The sequence below is a fragment of the Papaver somniferum genome, unplaced genomic scaffold, assembly GCF_003573695.1.
Source record: "Papaver somniferum cultivar HN1 unplaced genomic scaffold, ASM357369v1 unplaced-scaffold_3, whole genome shotgun sequence".
NCBI classification, from domain to species: domain Eukaryota; kingdom Viridiplantae; phylum Streptophyta; class Magnoliopsida; order Ranunculales; family Papaveraceae; genus Papaver; species Papaver somniferum.
Window position 1 is genome coordinate 551,207 of NW_020641039.1, and position 21,022 is coordinate 572,228.

Here is a 21,022-nt window from a genome sequence, read left to right on the forward strand (position 1 = left end):
CTATTCTTCTGTTGTTCATCCTTCAGAACTTATTCAGATTATTCATTGCTTGGATTGTAGTACTGATGAGTTGCCCGTGAGATATCTTGGTATTCTATTGATCACTTCAAATTTTATCTTATCAAGATTGTCTTCCTCTTATTTCTAGAGTTTCGAAAAGGGCTAAGTCTTGGAAATCCAAAAAAATTTCTTATGCGAGAAAATTGTTGCTGATTAAAGTAGTGCTTGTGGGTATGATTTTTTTCTGGATTTCTTGTTTTATTCTCCCTAAAAGGGCTGTCAAAAGGTTAAACTCTATATGTAAGATATTTTTATGGGTTGGAGTTGGATTGGAGAGAACTCATCATCCAATAAGCTGGACTGTTGTTTGTACGTACTCCTTATAATGAAGGGGGTTTAGGAGTTAGAAATGTGGAATTAACAAATTGTGTTGCAAATCTAAGACATATGTGGGACATTGTTAGTGGGAAAGATACCATTTGGACTGACTGGGTGCATAAGAATCTTATTAAAGGTAGAGATTTTTGGTCTCTACAAGTCCCTAATGATGCTTCTTGGTATTGGAGAAGATTGTTAGAGCAGAAGAAAGTATCCAAAGATTTTTTTATGCACATCATTGGAGATGGTGAAAGTACTTGGATTCTCTCTGATTTATGGCATCCAAAAGGTAAATTGACTGATTGGGTTAGTCAGGACTCTATAAATGAGTTATGTTTTTCTAGTGACTGTAAAGTTGCATATTTTGTTGATGAAGAAGGATGGTATTTCCATGAAGCTTTGGAGGAGGACCTTTCTCATACTATTGTGCAGATGAAGGAGGTGGACTGTGATAAATCTGTTTCTGATTTGATTGCTTGGAAGCCTAGCTCTCTGGGGTTTACACTATGAAGGATACTTACGAGACTTTAGCTGGTGGAAAGGATTTTGTGTGTGTGGTCTTCTCTTGTCTGGTTCAAATCTCATATTCCCCGACAATCTTTTATTACATGGCTCAGTCTGCATGAGAGACTAAAAACTAGAGCTAAAATAGTTAAGTGGGGAATTATGCAGGTGGCTACTTGTGTGCTATGTGATGATAAGGATTGTGTAGAGGATGGGAACCATATTTTTCATTCTTGCGACTTTGTATCTACTATTTGGATTGGCCTTCTTCTTAAAATGGTTACACTAGGCATCTTAATAGTTGTTGGAAGGATGAAATTGACTGGTGTGTTACTGCTTTTAAGGGTCAGGGTTTGGTGGCTAGGATTAAGAAACTTATCTTGAACAGCTTTGTTTACCATGTTTGGAGGGAGAGAAATAACATAATTTTTCAAAGCAAATATTCTTCAGCTGATCAAGTTGGTTATGCTATTTTATCTGAAGTGAAAGTTAAGATGCTTTCTAGATCTTGCAAGGTTGGAGACTCTCCCCAGTCAAGATGCTTTATGGAACGTCTTCAGGTGAGCTGTGAGTTTGTTCTTCCCTCTATTATATTTATGCCTTGGTTGTTTCCTGAGAATAATTTTATTATGATCAATGTTGATGGTTCTAAGAGGTTTCTTACTGGTGGGGTGCTATTTTGAGAGATGATTCTGGAGAGGTTATTGCTGCTGCCAAGGGAGGTGGCCCTGCTATATCTGTTAACGCTCATGAATTGCAGGGTATTGAGCTTGGCTTAAACCTTGCTATTGTGAGAGATATTAAAAAAGCTCATTTGGCTATTGATTCAATGTTCATATACTTCTTACTGACAAAGAAAGAATTTACCCCTCCTTGGAACTTAATCCAAATTTGGAGAAGAGTGGAACGTCTGAAGACTTCTTTTGAGGTTTTAAAGATATCCCAGATTTATAGAGAAACAAACAGGGCGCCTGATCATTTGGCTAGTTTTCATCTTTCTTCTAGATGGGTTGATGTTGCAATTAAAAAATTTTCTATTAAGTTATGTAAGATCATTAGGGAGGATAAAGACGGAAAATTGTATCCCCGTAGTTAGCCCTGTTTTGGTTTATTTATTTTTTTGACGCTTTTGTTTCTGTTTTTTGGGGTGGGGTCCCCTTAACCCCAGCTGTCTGATCAAAACAAAAAAAAAAATTGAAGAAGATGAGACTGCATGCATTCTCTAGTACGTTTGACAAGTTTCATGAGTTTGGACTCAAGGCCCGTCTATCACAACTTCTTGAGCTTGCCCAGCTCTTCGGGGGCCTGCGTGTTTTTTTCTTTCAATGATTTCATCAGGTTGCTTAAAATCCCCATCACACAGCAATTTGACCCCCAGTGTACACTCCACAACAAACATAAGACCATACACTGCAGTACTTGGAATTTACAGAAGAACTATATCATTGTAACTAGAACAATTTCTATTTTCCAGATTCCAACATATCGTCGCTCATAGAATAGGGCACTATGTGCACCCTGTGCCATCTATCTAGCTAGCTAGAGTAGTGGTTTTGTGTTTAGCATAAAGTGGGTGTAGCAAAGATTTGAATATAATCAACAGAGAGTCAGTAGGCAACTTCCAGGAAGTTTCCTCACAAGTTATTTCTGCCTATACACGTCATTTAGTACTCCCATCCGTATTCTGCAGTATAAACAGGAGGGGTAATTAACATTTTTTCACTCAACAATTATCTATTCGATGCAAAATTTTCATCTCATCTCATCAATCAATGTTTAAGTGTGGATGGTTTTCAATGTCTTCTTCTTCAACTACTGTTTCTTATGATTCAACAACTAGTGGTCGAAGTAACTCTAATGAATTATTCTTTCTAACCAACAAATCATCACCTGTATCAACAGAGGAAGAAGAAGAACGTGAACATCATCAACATCATGATTTGAGTTCTCATCAGAATCATCAATAACAAATCAATAAGCCCATCATCAAATATTTGACCCTTCAATAGCACAATGATATTTCCTCTCAAAACAATGTGAACAGATATAAGCAGCATATTCTCAGTTTTCTGGTTCCCATTGATCTGATATATTCTTAGTTTTTGAATTGCTACCATCTGCAAAAGCTCAATACAACCTGTGGTCTAGTTGCGACTGATAATACTGAAGTTTCAGCCTAATTTTTGGTTTACAAACTTGGATTAGGGGTTGATCAAGAAAAATAAAAGGGAATCTTAGGATTTTAGATCTGTTTACAAACTTGGTGAATGGTGAGTTTACTTATTGAGATTTCAGAGTTGATTACATGTAAAAATTATTGGATATGTTGTTTGTCGCTTATTGTTTTTTAACATTTGCCTGAAAGTAAGATATACTCTGAGAAATAGGTTTATGAAACCAACAACTGAGGATAACCATATCCATGTAAGAATTTCTGTAGTCAACAATCACTAGTTTTAATGAATTAACTGAGACAGAACTACTAGGTTTTAGGTTTAGGTTAACTTTGAAAAAGGAGAAGAAGAAGATAAACTGAACTGTTTATTATTAATCTTTTTTTTGTACAAGAGAAACCGTGAACATAACAGTATATATATATACAGACTTGGCTTAAACTATAAGCTAAAGTATTTCCTAAAGTATGGTTTCCTAACATACAAGGAATTCCAAATTAAACCAACTCTTAAAAGAGTAACTTGGGTCACGTTATACATTGACGTGATGCTGTGTTAACAAACTGAGTTAACAACCACGGCTGACGGCTTAGACTGAAATTCTGACGATCTGAAAGTCTGGGTGCACCAAAAGGAATGCTCACTGCAACTTGATGACTACTAATAAAAAAAATTGTTTTTCTGTTGTTGCTAATTTCATATATTCATGTACCTTTTTGGTGCTTACCAATACCTCCAACGAGGCAAAAACTTCCTTCCTAGTGAGGCTTTGAGCATCCATGCCAAATACCTTATAATCGACTCTTCATTAGCAAGTGGCAATTAATTTATGACTTCAAACTTTGGCTTGGCTTTGTTTCTCCTAAGCTTCTCTTATTTATATTGTAGCTACTGTACTAATAAACCAGGATTTAAGTATTTGTAATTGTAAAATTAGTTAGTACATTAGTAATTACCAATAATTGTGCTTCAAATTTTTTTTTACCAATAATTGTCTCATTATTCGATTTTCCTATGTAGTCGGTTTCTCAAGCACTTGCGATGATATATCATGGCCTTTATTCTTTAAGGGTGCAAATGCAGGTGTGGCTCAGCATCAAATTATCCTGACTCTGGCATTTATTCTTTTCCTACCTTTTTTAAGAAAAACCGAAATCCGGTGAAAAGTGGCTTCGTAAAACTTATCCAGAATTTTTTCTAATCAAAACATATTATCAAAGATTTGCTTTCTACATTCATAACTTGGATTCCAAAAAAAAAATCCCCTTCTGAACCTGCCGGCTTTAAGCCAATTTCATTTTGTAACACTCAAACAGAATAAAGTCTTTTCTTGGCAAATTCATTTCCTCTTACCACTCGGTTTTTTTCCTTCCCTGGTAGCAAAAATCTAGAAACGCTGTGATTTCTCATGAAATAACACATACAATGAGGGTTAAAGCGTTTGACAGAATAAAATGGTCCTTTTTGGTGGTGGTCATGAAACAACTAGGCTCTTGTGAAGAGTGGAAAATGACGGAATACAACACATAAGTACTACAATCTAATGTTTTGTGGTTTAAATAAAAGAGACTTTTTTCCCCAATATTATTGCATGTATTAGGTGCATGGAAGCAGAGACGAAAGTCTCAAATAAGGGTTCACATTTTCAAACAATTCCCCTTTTGTTACCCCCTATTTAATTTATTTTTTGTGTTAGATGATTGTCTTATTTTCACCTGAAATTTTCGCTAAAAACTCAGGACAAATGATAAACTATGTGAAGTCTGGATTCTTTCTTAGTAAAAAAGTAGAAGACCGGAGAGCTATGAATCGTAAGCATTTTGGGAGTTGTAAAAATAAAACTGAATGACAAGTTTTGGGGAATCCGTTGTTTCCTCACAAATCAAAAACCAAATGTACCGAACACCTAGTAATAAAATCAAGAGTCGCTTATCAAATTGGAGGAGCAAATTGCTTTTTGAACTGTACTCATAAAAAGCAGGTAGGTGCATAAAATCTTGGAATTCAAAAGTATGCTTGATAGTTGAGAGGCTATTCAAAATTCGATGAAGCAATGATGAGAGCAAGGTAGGATATATATCATGGACTGGTAAATAAAAACCGGGCCTATGCCTGGCCAGTACAATGAATATGGCACGGCGTGCACCCAGCTAGTGTGCCTAGCTAGCAAGATTAGTTGTAACAAAAATGAGAGGTTTGTGTAGTTGTAGGGCAGTAGAAAGTGAATATAAACCGAGACAGTAGGCAACTTCCAGGAAGTTTCTCATGTGAGAAAGTGAGAGTATTAAAGAAGCCCAGCAGAACCACAAATTTCCTGTACTCAACAACTATCATCATAAATTCTGAAGCAAAGGCCAAATTCTCATCTCATTGTGTATGGTTTTCAATTTCCTCTTTTCCAACTACTGTTTCTCATCATTCATCAACTAATAGTATTATCTCTAATGATTTATTCTTGTTAACCAACAAATCATCATCATCTGTCTCAACAGAGGAACAAGAACAAGAACATAAACATCATCATCATCATCATGATTTGGGTTCTCATCAGAATCATAAACAACAAATCAAAAATTCCATCATCAAATATCTTACCCATCAATATCACAATGATATTTCCTCTCAAAACAATAGTCTCGAACAATAGAACATCAGCAGCGTTTTTCCAGTTTTATGGTTCCATTGACAACATTCTCTATTCCTTACATTCTTTTGGGTAATAGCTCTAAGTCAGTTGGAACCTGTGGTTGAATTAGGACATCAGACTTTGAATGGTTGAGTTGAAACTCAGATTTAGGCTGATGAGAAAATTGATAGTTTAGGGGTTGATCTACGAAAAGAAAAGGGAATATTACGATTTTAGATTTTGTTTTAACATTAGTTAGTTTACTTGTTGAGGTTTGAGAATTGAGTGTTGATTTATTTATTATTTATCTTGAGATTTGTTTGGAAATGTAAAAAACATTGGGTATGTTATTGTTATCTGCTTATTGTTTTTGACATTTGCTTATTGTTTGAAGCTGTCTATGATCTTCAATCACTAGTTGATGAACTACTGCCGGCAATCTGAAAGTCTGGACTGCAATTTTGATGACTGCTAAAATTATTTTTCTTTGATGAACTACTACCGGCAATCTGAAAGTCTGGACTGCAATTTTGATGACTACTACCGGCAATCGGAAGTCGAGAATTGAAACAGTCAACTCGGGTCAACGTCCAGTCCAAGTGTTGGTCAAAACTTGAGTACCAAACACCAATTTTTTCAGTAAGTTAATGCTACTGCAAATTACATGTATTTATTTAGTTTTTCGAAACAGCAAAGTTCATTCCAAGAGTGCTTAGAAAGCACAACAAGTACAAAATTTACAAGAATTAATGGATTCCATGTTGTCTTTGAAGCTTTCCCAGTGTGGCACGGCCTTGACTAGTTATAATCCGTAGGAGGATTTTTCTGGGGATCATGGTAGAGATGGCAAAGTAAAGTGCAATTGAATTAGAGCCCAATTTACTGAAACTATGCACTATTAGTATTATTTGAGTGAGCATGATCGAGTGATTCGAGTTGAGGCAGTTCTTTCAGTTTTTATTTGCTGGGATGATGCTCTTTTCTAATGTTTTTCTTTAAATGGAGTTTGGTTTCTGTAGTTGTCTGGTTGATAATAATGGATCTAGTAAAATCTCAGTGAAGAACGCGGCCAATTTCACTCTGCAACACCATCCGCAAAACTCATATCAAAACTAGCAAACAACTTCTTAGCAAATTATATCATCTCCTCTTACCAATCGGCTTTAGTCTTAAGTAGGAATCGGAAACTTTGGTACATGGGCTTAAAAATTAATATGACTAACAGAGCAGGGTGGCCATTTCTGCTGGTTGACGTCATGAAGAAACTTGGCTTTTTGTGAAGAATGAAGGTCTTTAGTTGATCATGCATAAGCACTACCTTTAATGTTGTTTCGGTATAAACAAGAGGGGTAATAACCACTTTTTTTTCACTCATCAACTATCTATTCTTTCAGATGCCAAATTCTCATCTCATCCATCAATAATGTTTCAGTGTGGATGGTCTTCAATGTCTTCTTCTTCAACTACTATTTCTTATGATTCAAAAACTAGTAGTAGAAGTAACTCTAATGATTTATTCTTTCTAATCAGCAAATCATCACCTGTATCAACAGAGGAAGAAGAAGAAGAAGATGAACATCATCAGCATCATGATTTGGGTTCTCATCAGAGTCATCAACAACAAATCAAAAAGATCCATCATCAAATATTTGACCCTTCAACGGCGTAATAATATTTCCTCTCAAAACAATAGTCTTACATTCAAGATCAATGGCAGCGTTTTTTCAGTTCTTTGGTTCTCCTTGCCCTTTGGATTGTGGATCTGTCCAGGTGCAAAATATCAAAGAGGTTGAACCTGTGGTCTAATTGCTACTGATAATTTCAGTTTTTGGGTAAGTGAGAAAAGTGAAAATTAGGGGTTGATCAAGAAAAAGAAAAGGGAATATTAGGATTTTAGATTTATTTACAAACTTGGTGAGTTTACTTGTTGAGGTTTGAGAGCTGATTATTGAATCTTACATTTACATTATTACTTGTGAGTTTACTGTATCTATTATTACATTTACATTTTGCTGAAATGAGAAAATCTATGAACAAAGCTATACTACACCTTTGTTTCATTATCAAAGTTTCTACTACACTAAAAGAAACGTTAGATGAGTTAGTGGTTAGCCTGCAATACTGGTAAGGGTATATTGTGCCTCACTTGTTTCCAAGTGCCTATCCCCCTGCCTAAGCAAAAGAATTCCTACCTTGTTTGAGCATGGATGCCGAATACCATACAATCGACTATTCATTGGCAAGTGACAACCATATATAATTACTAATAATTGTCTCATTATTCGATTTTCCTATATAGTAAAGGTTTCTCAAGCACTTACAGTGATATCATGGCCGTTATTCTTTAAGGTTGCAAATGCGGGTGGATGGCTCAACATCAAATTGTCCCTAACTTGACTTTCGATTTCAATTTGGACTTAGTAAGTTATCAGTGTTCCTTTCGAGTTTGTAATTTTTACACCAATCGTATGAGTGTCCTCACCGCAAAAGCCGCAAAAGACTTATTTCAACTAAGAGGAATTAATCAAGGGTTTCTTCACCAATCAACGTGAGAGTTTTATTTGTCTAGGCCCTTGTATCTTTAGATGTGAAAACCCGAAAAGCTAGGAATATTCGTAAGCATTTCGAGAGTTGGAGAAATAAAATTAAACTAGATTTTATGCCCGTGCTACGCTCGGGCATCTTTTTCTTTTAATTATATTTTTGATTTGGTAAAGCTCGGCTTCGCCTCGCCGCGTCCCGATTTGATTTGATGTGGCTCGGCTTCGCCTCGCCTCGATTTGAGAAGAACAGATTAATATCACTCACATGTCAGTAATAGCTGCCGCCATCCTTTCCTACACATTGAAATCAGAAAGAACGTAGGTGTGAATCATCTAAATGATTATGTGGACAACATAACTTATTAGGGTTGACTAAGAACTTAAACTTCATTCCACAGTAGTTCATTTTTCTAAGTCATTAACCCCTGGATGTGAAAATTTCATATTACTTTGCTTTATCAGATGTATCAATATCCACCGATGCATCAATTTAAGGGCAACCTAACTAACTACAACCCAGTCATCCTAAAGTTGATGAGCCGACTTTATTATTTCCTAAACCTTTATGCACATCATTCACCATCCACCATAATGCGATTGAAATTATTTCCTAAAGTCAAAAAGCTACATGCACACACATTTCTCTTCTATTATTTCCTAAACAACTAATTTGTTAGGCATCTTTTTCTTTTAACCATATTTTTTATTTGGTAAAGCTCGGCTTCGGCTTCGCCTCGCCTCACCCCGTCCCGATTTGAGATGAACAGGTGAATATCACTCACAGGTTTGTATGAACTCAGAAGTTTGAAAATTCATGTTATATGACTGTGCATGTAACACCGTGAGAAATCAATTTTATGAAACGTAACTCAAATTTTGTTTATGGTTTCTCTACTCTCGAAGATTTTATTCAGCACATTATATAGGCATTTAGAGGCTAAAAAAAGTCACAATTTTTTGATTTGGTGTGATATGACTTCGCCTCACCTGGTCGTGCATTTTTGAGTTGGTGCTAGGCTTTGCCCGACCCCTTCAACATACATTTTTGATTTGGCGTGGCTCGGCTTCTTCTTTCGCCGACATATTTTTGATTTGGTGTTTGTTAGATCTTACCGATCACAGTTCGTCTCACCCCGTCGCGATTTTTGATTTTGGTGTACTACGTGTACAGATGTGTAGGTGACAATCAAAACCGGAATCATGTTATACATCAGTCTAAATGAATAAACCTTTATCAATTTTTAGTTGAGCATTTTGTATTAATTTTTTCTACTTTTGGTCCAATTTTAGTGAAGTATTTCAGAACTACAAATGCTCATACCAAAAACCCAGTGTATTTGCTTCGATAAAAAAATTAGCCTTAATCATTAGTTAACAAAATATTTGGAACAGAATGAACATGATAAAAAAAATCACTTCTTCTATTTTGTTTTGATCAATTTTTATTTATGCACTCAACTTAAACCAAAATTCCCTTCTTCCATACAGAACAATATGATAGTATAATCTAGCTACAGAGAATCCTAGGAACCAACTTGGAGATGCTACCTTGTACCTGTAGCATACTTAGACAATATAAAAGTAGCCAAATTTAACAAATACTAAATGATGACAGAAACAAACCTCCATTGCAACATATGCGTCTACAATTGCTAGGTGGAACACTCACATAGATTACCTTCACATTACAAATCATCATTAGTTATGTGTAAAAACACACACAAATGGAATCACACAATTAAATAATCTCTAGATGCATATAAGCTCTCCATACATGGATTCAAAAATATAGCTTCACTTGGTCGCTCTTTCGCTTTGGAATAATCGTTTTTCTTGCACTGGATTAAATTCTTATCCATGCATCCACAACAATACTAACACTTAAAAAATACTACATTCTTCATAGTAATTATGCATCCATGCACATAACTAATTACGTTATTGTGATTCATATATATATCGACAACACATTTAGAATTCCAATGGAAAAATCAGTAACCAAAATATGAGAAAAAGAAGATTATCAATTAACAAATAAATAATCAAAATATGAGAAAAAGCGCAGAGAAATAAAAGTATACAAATCAAAGTGCATAAGGTACTTACAATACCATTGTTAAAAAAAAATTTATGTATATTAACCGAATGGGCTAGTGCGTTCAAAGGTTGATAATTTAATGATTGGTAGCACTCCCGAATTTTTTAACTGATCTTTCAATTTTGTATTTCACCAACAACTTTCTTGTTGCATTAAGTGTATGCCAAATAATACCATCCAACGTCTGCTGGTATGTTGCAGTTTCCTTGTACATAATTATATTCATTTCCTTCAACACGTGCATAAAAGAAAGATAAGATTTAGCGACATATCTTAGGTTGGGGAAGCTAAACCGGTGACAGCACCTGTTGGACATTCCTATGTAAAACCATAGTCTATAATGTTAAGATACTTATCATATTCTATATGTAACTGACCTATAGTTGATTTTGATCAGCTCTGGTATTACATCAACAATCATGCAAAACATAAATAGTATAAAGAAAACTTCTGGTCCATTAATGATATGTCTGAGTGATAAAGAAACCTCCTACTTCATTATGATGCCATACCAAATCCGCAGCAGGTGCACTATGCACACATATGTTAAGGCATTGACATTGTTTTAAGTGGTTGCGGGAAGCAGGTTCTACTAAAATTTGATGACACACAAATAATTTTGGTAGGATTAGGTTTCAAACACTTGCAAGCAAACCATAAGTAAATATCCTGTGTAACTTAGTACTTTCGCGCTTAACAATGACAATTTTAGTTAAAATGTTGTTATCTCTGATGGATACCCACAGTATGAGTATAACCCGTATGCACATTGTCGATTTACTCTCCAATGTACATAAGCTACATCAAATAAGCACCAGCAATAAAAATGATTAGGTTTTGCACATATATATCAATGTCAGAAATAATATGGTCTAGAATTCCTAGGCTCAAGATTTCCAACGGTCTACATTAAACAGACATGAAGATTTTACCACTGTTACCTCAATCATACAGGTTGCACTTGGTAGAATGAAAAATGATATTGAATTTAGACAATATGCACACGTAGGGTTGTCAGCAAGCCCCTACAAAATCTAATCAAGCGAGTTAAATCCAATATCTGAGACAGAGTTTGCAAAAACACAAAGAAAAGGATTACATCTAAATTTAAAATCTCTAATCTTCCCTAAGAAAAACTTAATATCGGACTTGAACCCTATTAACCCAAATTAGTATATGAAAAACAGAAAAATCATTGCATTAGCATATGGTATTTGTCACTCACCTTGGTTTTGAACAGTGGTGGCATGCTAGTCCTTATCCCTGCAAAGTTGATAGACGCATTTATGTGTCTAATTTGTCCCAATTGTATATTTTGTTAGTGCTCGATTTTGTACTTATTTGGTTATTTTATGTCTTTGTAGGTGTTTTTGGAGAAATAAGCTTTTGCGGCGAAATTGGCTCAAAATGTGGCATTTGAACCTCCGTAGATAACGTACCAGAAGCTCCCCAGAAGTATGCCAGAGACACCCCAAAAATACCCCGGAGGAACCCCGAAAAAGTGCGGAAAACATCCCAGAAAAATTACTAAAGGCACCCAAGTTTTGGTTATTTCCACCCAATAATTTTATTTCAGCCCCACTTGTTATTCGCACCCCATCAGAGGATAGGGGGCATCCTTCTTCACATTTCAAATTAACGTTTTGGCGGGGAAATGTTTCCAACGAGAACAGAATTTAGGGTTCGATTGTTAGGATATTTTGGGAGAGATTCAATCGCCACTATCAACTAGGATGGACTCTAATGGACTTAACAGAGCTTTTATGGGGAATTTCCTCGATCCAATTGGGCTGAATCGTCGATTCCAAGCAAAACAGAGGGTTGTCTTTCACGAGTCTTCTGTGGAGTTGGTTTTGCGAGATACGTGCAGATAAGGGAAAGTTAGGATAGAGAATATCTTCTATGAGATATTTACTGAATCCTAAGAATAATTGTAACAACCAGGGACGCGTACATAAGCTAAAAAAGAGATTTTCTCTCAACTGTTGACCGAAGAGAATAAAAAGAATATTCATAGATAAACTCGGATTTGTGGGTTTTGCTGGGTATAAAAAGGCTGGTTCGAGTCTTAGAAAAGTTATCAAGAGTTTGGGGAAGGTTTGGGATGCAGAGGAGCGAAGAAGAAGGATTAAAGCAATTCCCACCTGCTGCTGCTGCCGCCATTGGAGGACCTTGAAGAACACGAAGAACAGACTGCACAGAACAGTCTTATTTTCCGCAGCGTCAACAGCAGTAGCAGAGTGTCGTTGTTTTACTGCAGTTCCCTGGTATCGTTTCTTTCTGGACGTATTTTGTAGGTCACAGAACCACTGTTTTATAACTTTTGACTCTTTTGATCACACTTTGATCTTTGAATTAATATTTTGAGTGTATGATTAATATGAATAGCTAAACCCCAATATTGGGATGATGGAAGAAACCATTCTTTATGCATGAGTAATTTTTATTTAATTCTTTTATGACTATTTGCACTATTATGATTGAGATTATGATTTTTATTGATTATTTGTGATTTTGTCTGATGATGTATGCTTAATCCATGAGATTCTTGATGCATCATGCTTATGATTTACATTTAATACTTTACAAAATCTATTTTTCGCAAAGAAAAGAGTCGATATTTGTTATCATTATAAGCTATAATTGTCTAGAATTAATAGTTGATTCGCATGAGTATAAGAATTGGTGGAATCCTGAGTCCTAGTATCTCTTGATCCTGTGACAAATTTTGTATATATTTTTGTTTTAAAAATCTTTTCAAGTACGAGCAACGAATCCTTATTTACCGCAATCGAAATATTACAACAAAATGGCGCCGCCGACGCGGACTTGTTTTTAGGTTTATTTTTTTTACTATTATTTGTTCTTTTTTACGTTTCTTTTTGTGTCTTTGATTTACAGGTTCGAAGTGGAATACTAAGGACTTGGGAACAAAAAGCTTAAAGCTAAAAGCTAAAAGAGAAGAAAAAAAAAGACATAATTTTTTTTTTTAGGATTTAATTTTTATTATTATTATTTTTTTGTATATAACTTTTATTTATTTATTTTTAGAATTTGTAAATAGGCTTTATTTTTCATAATTTTTGTAATTTTTGGAATTTTTATTTGGACTTTATTCTTGACTTTTTGGACATTTTTTTTTTATTTTTTTAACCCTACGGAAGGGTCTTATTATTAATAAAAACAAATTAAAAATAAACTGTTTGCAGGGAAGGACGACGATTACAATATCGTCTCGGCCCCTCGGGTTCGTACATGACATAGGAGTCGTGGCCCGAGTCGACTTCAACGGTTCATCCCCCGTCTGGTACGGGAGGTAAGCTTTCGAAACACCCACGAATCCCCTGTTAGCAGGTTTACTGTATTCTTTAAGGTGATTCATTGATTGAGGACGAATTTGGACTGTTTTTAAATTCCTAGTAAAGGGCAAGGACTGGCCAATACAAGATAAGGGTTCGGATTTCATCACCGCTCCCTTCTTGCCCGCCTTAGGAAAACGAAACCTAACGCGAACCCAAGCTTAAAACTAGACTAGAATGAGACCGATAGGGTATCGCGCTTATCAGGGAAAATTTTCGAAGGATATTGGTTACTTTCTTAAGCACACCTCGAAGTTCATGATGGTTTCTGTGAGTTGAATGCGTGACTGAGCCGCCTTGTGATAGCGGTGAGGCCTTGGGTATCAAAGCTCCACTGAGCTTCCCTCGCCTCAATTCAACTTACTTTGACTCGGATTGATTCCAGAGGGGTTTTCTTAAATTGTAACGAATTCCCCTTCGAGAGATGGAAGCAAGTCTAGAAACAATCTAAGTGAATCCATCATGCTTTTTGTTTGCTAAAAATCTTTAGGTTTGTTTTGGTGGAGTCGAGTCGGCCTTGTTTGTGGTTGTGTAGAATTCCCTTGCAATTAAGAATGTCGAACTGGTATGATAGAAGCCAATACAATGAGTATCGACCTGAATTTGAATATGGACATCATCGGTTTTATGACCATGGTGGGAATAGTAGTTGGGAACGCCAACCTTTTCAAGGTTATGGTTCATACCATGGTGAGCCCAATTACTATCCACACGCGAATTGGTCTTACGGGCAAGAAAATCAGGAACACTGTAGTACTGGTTACTCGTTTTTGGAAACTAGTCCTGATTATGATATTTCTGAACCTGTTTCATGTCTAGAAGAGACCCAACAACGGATTGAAAGTACGTATAAACGTTTAGTTGCAATGAATAGTTCAAAGGAGGAGTGTACACGATATTCTGAGATGATAAACGAGAGTGGTGAACGTATAAGTATTATGGTCAGTGAAATTCAGGCACGTCTAGAGGCAGAAAATGAACAGTTGGCTAATGCTGCTCGAAATAATCTAAATCTCCAAAATAGGGTTTCTAATTCTACCCTTGATATCAATAGTGAATATTTGCCTAATTTAGAGGACGAGTCTAGAATAAAAGACACTACTTATTTAGATAAGGTTCAATCATCTTTGTACTATTATGATGATAGTAGTAATGAAGAATCTGAAATATGTAGGCATAGTGATCAGGAATCTATTAATCCAATTGAGATTTATAATCATTATATTATTTCTAGTTCAAATCCAAATAATTTTTATGATTATTCACCTATTCAAAAGGACGAGGATTTGATTAGGGATACCATCGTTTTAGACGATGTAGTTTTTCCTTTTGATTACGAAGCCGATAGTGGTTTAGAGGAACGGGTTTATTCCGAAAATGCTGTTTTAGAGTCTAGCGACTTAGAAATAATAGTATTAGATGAAGAAGATATACCCGTAGAGATAAGTAAAGATGCACTACCTGATAATAAATTAGAAAAATCAATTGACCATTTTCAAGAATCTAGTGATCCAGAAATTAGGGAGATTGTAACTAGTCTATCTAGAGACACTGAAAACTCTAAGTTTGGGGGTGATTATCACCTTCCTAGTGCCTTACCTTTAACTCTCAGAAAGTCCCTTCACTTAGGACTTGATATTTCTGCCTCGACAATTTTACAAGATTACCTTCATACTCGTTTTCCCGAACCTAATGATGTCCAGGAAGAAGTTCAGTCGTTAGAAACCCATCCTCTGGTTGATGTGTTTTTCCCAGGCTATGATCCCAAGATTGACTTTGTTTTCCCACCAAATAGTTTTCTTCCAACTGTGGGAACGTTTATATTCCAAATGTGTCGAATATTAAGTTGTGAGACTAAACCTAAATGCTTTAGGAAATTAGAATCGACACATTTGCTTAAGAATGACCACTACTCTCATTGTGGTCAATTACGTAAGTCAAATCTTATTGACTTAGAGGATCCTCAGTTATTTAGGTTATTATTGTGCGCTTCTAAGATCATATTTAAGTTTTTCCAGACTCTAGGACCTAATGATTCTTATCCCACCTATGAAGAAACACAGCCAATGAAAATTTTCTATGTAGACCCTTTCATAAAACCTGAACCTGAACCACAATTAGATATAAATTTCTTAATCAGGAAACTAGGTAAGGGCATGCTATTCTTGTTCATTTTCTTGGTTTACTGCGGTTTCGTTTGGTCAGCTCTATTTGGTTTTGAAGACCCATAGTTATTTCGGCTACTGTTATACGGTTTGAGTTGACTAATCCTTTCCAATGTCTGGCTGAGGACTTTAAACTTAGCACTTCTTGGGAGGTAACCTAATCTCATGCAACACGGTAATATCTTTCCTTAACTTTTTTGCTTCAAATGGTAACAGTTTCTCCTTGTTCATGCTTTTAATTTTATGTTTAGAACATTGAGGCCAATGTTAGGTTAAAGTTTGGGGGTATGGGAGAAACTTTTTAGTTGCAGTATGAATAAATAAACTCCAGAACCTAGAAATTTATGCCTATTGAGGATTGCACTAACTAATTTAAGTGGATGGAAGCATTTTGGTTGTAGGAGTTGAGGAACCAATCTGATTAGATGGCAACATCTAAAGAGTCTATTCATAAAAGCACGGAGCTCATTTGTTAGGAATAACATGATAGTTTCACCATATCTCGTTGAGTCATTTTCACTTCTTTTTTGATGTTGTTTTCTTTTTAAATATGTTTCTAAGTGATTTGGTGGGGCTCACGATTCAAGTTGTTACCAATGCTAGGGTGAATTAGAGTTATTGAGATACCATGAAAAAAAAAAGTTACATAAAAAAAAAAATTTGAGACCAGACCATTTGACCAAAAAGAATAAATTCAATATAGTCGACCACTGGTACCCTTGTATATGCCAATAATGTTGACCTAGAGTTAGGTTATCGACCACTGGTACCCTTGTATATGCCAATGTGTTGATATTAGTCAGAGGATAGGTTCATTTTGGCGGAGGCCTTCAGACAGATATGGGAAACACCGTTCACTTAGTAAACATCAAAACCATCTATGTTTTTCTATATCCATCTTCTTGATCTATCCATGTGATTAGTTTTGACTCCGGATATTGATGTCCATAGTGCGACTATCTTAGTAGAGATCTGTCACTTTATATGAATGTTAGTATGCTTGAGTGCAAACTCGTGTACAACAATTGGAATTTCGCATCAGGGTACTTCTTCCTGTAGTCAATAAGTATGCCAACCAAGGAGATTCTTTAGTGCCTTCCAAGGTTCTGCGTAGATAGCTAAGGTCTGGAGTACAGGTTTTGTGGGTATATCTCTTGTAAGCCCTCCCGAGACTATAACTCGGCCACTAGGGACACCTAGGGGTTTAAAGGCTTATTGCATACGCTAAATGCAATCGACGATGCCTGCGACAGTGAGTTAGGATTTTATTTTGTAGTTTTGATTTGCTCGGGACTAGCAAATAATAAGTTTGGGGGTATTTGATAGACGCATTTATGTTGCTAATTTGTCCCAATTGTATATTTTGTTAGTGCTCGATTTTGTACTTATTTGGTTATTTTATGTCTTTGTAGGTGTTTTTGGAGAAATAAGCTTTTGCGGCGAAATTGGCTCAAAATGTGGCATTTGAACCTCCGTAGATGACGTACCAGAAGCTCCTCAGAAGTATGCCAGAGACACCCCAGAAATACCCCGGAGGAACCCCGAAAAAGTGCGGAAAACATCCCAGAAAAATTACTAAAGGCACCCAAGTTTTGGTTATTTCCACCCAATAATTTTATTTCAGCCCCACTTGCTATTCGCACCCTGTCAGAGGATAGGGGGCATCCTTCTTCACATTTCAAATTAACGTTTTGGCGGGGAAATGTTTCCAACGAGAACAGAATTTAGGGTTCGATTGTTAGGCTATTTTGGGAGAGATTCAATCACCAATATCAATTAGGATGGACTCTAATGGACTTAACAGAGCTTTTATGGGCAATTTCCTCGATCCAATTGGGCTGAATCGTCGATTCCAAGCAAAACAGAGGGCTGTCTTTCACGGGTCTTCTGTGGAGTTGGTTTTGCGAGATACGTGCAGATAAGGGAAAGTTAGGATAGAGAATATCTTCTATAGGATATTTACTGAATCCTAAGAATAATTGTAACAACCAGGGACGCGTACATAGCTAAAAAAGAGATTTTTTCTCAACTTTTGACCGAAGAGAATAAAAAGAATATTCATAGATAAACTCGGATTTGTGGGTTTTGCTGGGTATAAAAAGGCTGGTTCGAGTCTTAGAAAAGTTATCAAGAGTTTGGGGAAGGTTTGGGACGCATAGGAGTGAAGAAGAAGGATTAACAACAATTCCCACCTAGGGCTGCACATGGGTCGGTTTGGGTCGGTTTTGGCCTCACCCGCCACCCAACACACTGATGGCGGGTAACAGAAGTTGTCACCCGCAACCAACCCACCATTACAATGGGTCGGTTTTCACCCGACCCACAATATGTCGGGTTGGATCGGGTGGGTGGCGGGTTACCCGCCATAACTTGCAAGTTACCTATTTAAACATCATACTGAAGTTACTTAAAAGTGTTTACAAAATATTGTAACTGCATGCAAAGTGATAAAGGTCTAACAATAACAATAAATGAGTTCAACTGTTCAAAGCTCAAAAGATAAAAGAGTGCATTACTATTGCCTACTATACTAAAGCAAAATAAGCTAGTTTTTCACATGCCAGCAGCCAGCCTCCTCTTTCACTGAAAAAGTAGCTTTAATAGTTTAATGCTTTCAAGTTTCAACAGCCAATCCAAACTGCAATTTTGTACCCTGAAATGGTAGGATAATCAGTTTGTTAGACATTAAATAGCAAGCTCAGGCTAACTAAATGATAACTGTTTATGCCATATACAAAGCATTGAATCCCAAATAATTTTGCTGCATTCATGTTGGTTTCATCGGAAAAGTATAAAAAAGAATTAACACCATCACCACATAATTGATACGATTCTTACCCTTTGCATTTTTTTCTCTGTTAGCTTATTCTATGATGATGGAAGAAGCAACAAGGTCACCAAATATCTCTGCAAGCGAAATGAGTAAATATAATGGATGTAATAGAAGTACAAAAAACCTAACGAGTACTCTATTATAACTTTAAACTTCAAAAGAGCCTTAAACCCTAACTATTTTCTTACTTCGATGTTTGATCTGTAACCCTAGTTGTGGATAATCTGATTAGAAGTGATAAACCTAAGAATGCCCAGTTCACACAGCTCCATTGAACAATAATCTATTTGATCAAAATTTTAATCTAATCAACGTCTTTAGTTCTACTGTCCAGATGATAGAATAATGGATTTATATTCCAAACCTTCTTGCATCTTCGCAACACTATGATAAAAATAGTAATTTATTTTACAGAATCTCATCTCCACAGTCAAATTACACTCTAGAGTCTAGACAAAGGGGCTTCCTGAGACAAGCTTTCGTTGGTTGAGTTTTTTAGAGAAATTGTAAAGTAAAGTATTCTGCACAGAATATTTTGCAAAATGTATGAAACAAAACACAAGACTGCGCAGTTGCGACAATAAGGTTGAGAAGATGGTGTAGATGAGACAGATGTACTCCCTATCCCTGCTGATGGTCCATGCACTTGTCCAGAACGCGGTGGATGTGGAGGGGGAGGTCCCATTTGTGATGCCACTCCATTTACAACTGGAAGATTAAAATCAGAATCAGCTTCTGAGATTTCAACCATGGTAACCTGCACAAAAGAAACAAGTTACAAGTTACAAGTTAGTGAGTTACAACAGTAGCTACAGTACAACAATCAACAAAATACAAAATGGTACTACTGGTGGTGAAGACTGAAAAACATAAATGGTCATCAAATTGAAATACTAAGTAAAGTACAGCAACATAAACTCATCCACATCAGCAACAATCAACAAAATAATATATTAAACCCTAGTTGAAAGAGAAGAAAACTAGAATCACCAGTACCCTAATTGAAATCAAAAACAAGCAATTCATCAAACCCTAATTGAAAAATAAAAAATCAAGCCGTTAATCGGACCCTAATTGAATTTGAAGATGAAAATATACTAGAAGTATAAAATAATTCATCAAACCCTAATTGATGATTCATATCAAAGAAGAACATAAACTACACAAAATGGTTCCAAAAAAAAACCCTAACTGTAACAGTCTAACAGTATCTTACTTACTGAACTTTGAATTAATGTTACTATGTTGAATCTTGCATTGAAGGACTGAAATCTAAAGTAAAAATGGCAGCGGCAGTTTTTTTTTTTCGAAGAAGAAGAAGAGTGAAGACTGAGAGAAAGAAAGAAAAATGGCAGAAGAAAGAAGAAGAGTGAGACTGAGAGAAAGACTGAGAAAGAAGAAGAGTGAAGAGTCTGAAGACTGAGAGAAATAAAGAAAGAAGAGTGAAGACTGAAAATGGCAGCGGCAGGCTTTGCGATTAGGTTTAGATAAGAGTTCGTTTTGTATAAACGGCTAGGATTAAATGATGAGGGTAATCTAACGGTTGTTGTAGTTTAAGGAGGGTGGGCGGGTTGGGTCGGGTGACGGAAGATGCTACCCGCACCCAACCCAACATGTGGCGGGTTCAGATTTTGTGATCCATAGTCGACCCACTCCTAAATGGGTTGGTTCGGGTGTGGGTATTTTTGGGCGGGTGCGGGTTGGGTCGGTGGGTTGGGTCGGTTTTGTGCAGCCCTATTCCCACCTGTTGTTGCTGCTGCCATTAGAGGACCTTGAAGAACACGAAGAACAGACTGCACAGAGCAGTCTTATTTTCCGCAGCGTCAACTGTAGCAGCGGAGTGTCGTTGTTTTACTGCAGTTCCCTGGTATCGTTTCTTTCTGGACGTATTTTGTGGGTCACAGAACCACTGTTTTATAACTTTTGACTCTTTTGATCACACTTTGATCTTTGAATTAATATTTTGAGTGTATAATTAATATGACTAGCTAAACCCCAATACTGGGATGATGGAAGAAACCATTCTTTATGCATGAGTAATTTTTATTTAATTCTTTTATGACTATTTGCACTATTATGAATGGAATTATGATTTTTATTGATTATTTGTGATTTTGTCTGATGATGTATGCTTAATCCATGAGATTCTTGATGCATCATGCTCATGATTTACATCTAATACTTTACAGATCTATTTTTGCAAAGAAAAGAGTCGATATTTGTTATCATTATAAGCTATAATTGTCTAGAATTAATAGTTGATTCGCATGAGTATAAGAATTGGTGGAATCCTGAGTCCTAGTATCTCTTGATCCTGTGACAAATTTTGTATATATTTTTGT

General features: G+C 36.1%; 1 long non-coding RNA gene across 2 annotated transcripts; it reads left to right on the plus strand.

Moving 5' to 3' along the window:
- Nucleotides 1-5,340: 5,340 nt before the first annotated feature.
- LOC113341622 lies at nt 5,341-7,727 on the plus strand. Of its 2 annotated transcripts, none has more exons than XR_003356032.1 (2): nt 5,341-6,321; nt 6,456-7,727. It is a non-coding gene; the product is annotated as an uncharacterized LOC113341622 (long non-coding RNA). The 2 variants fall into 2 exon arrangements; XR_003356033.1 differs by having other exon boundaries at nt 7,213-7,727.
- The last annotated feature ends 13,295 nt before the right edge of the window (nt 7,728-21,022 follow it).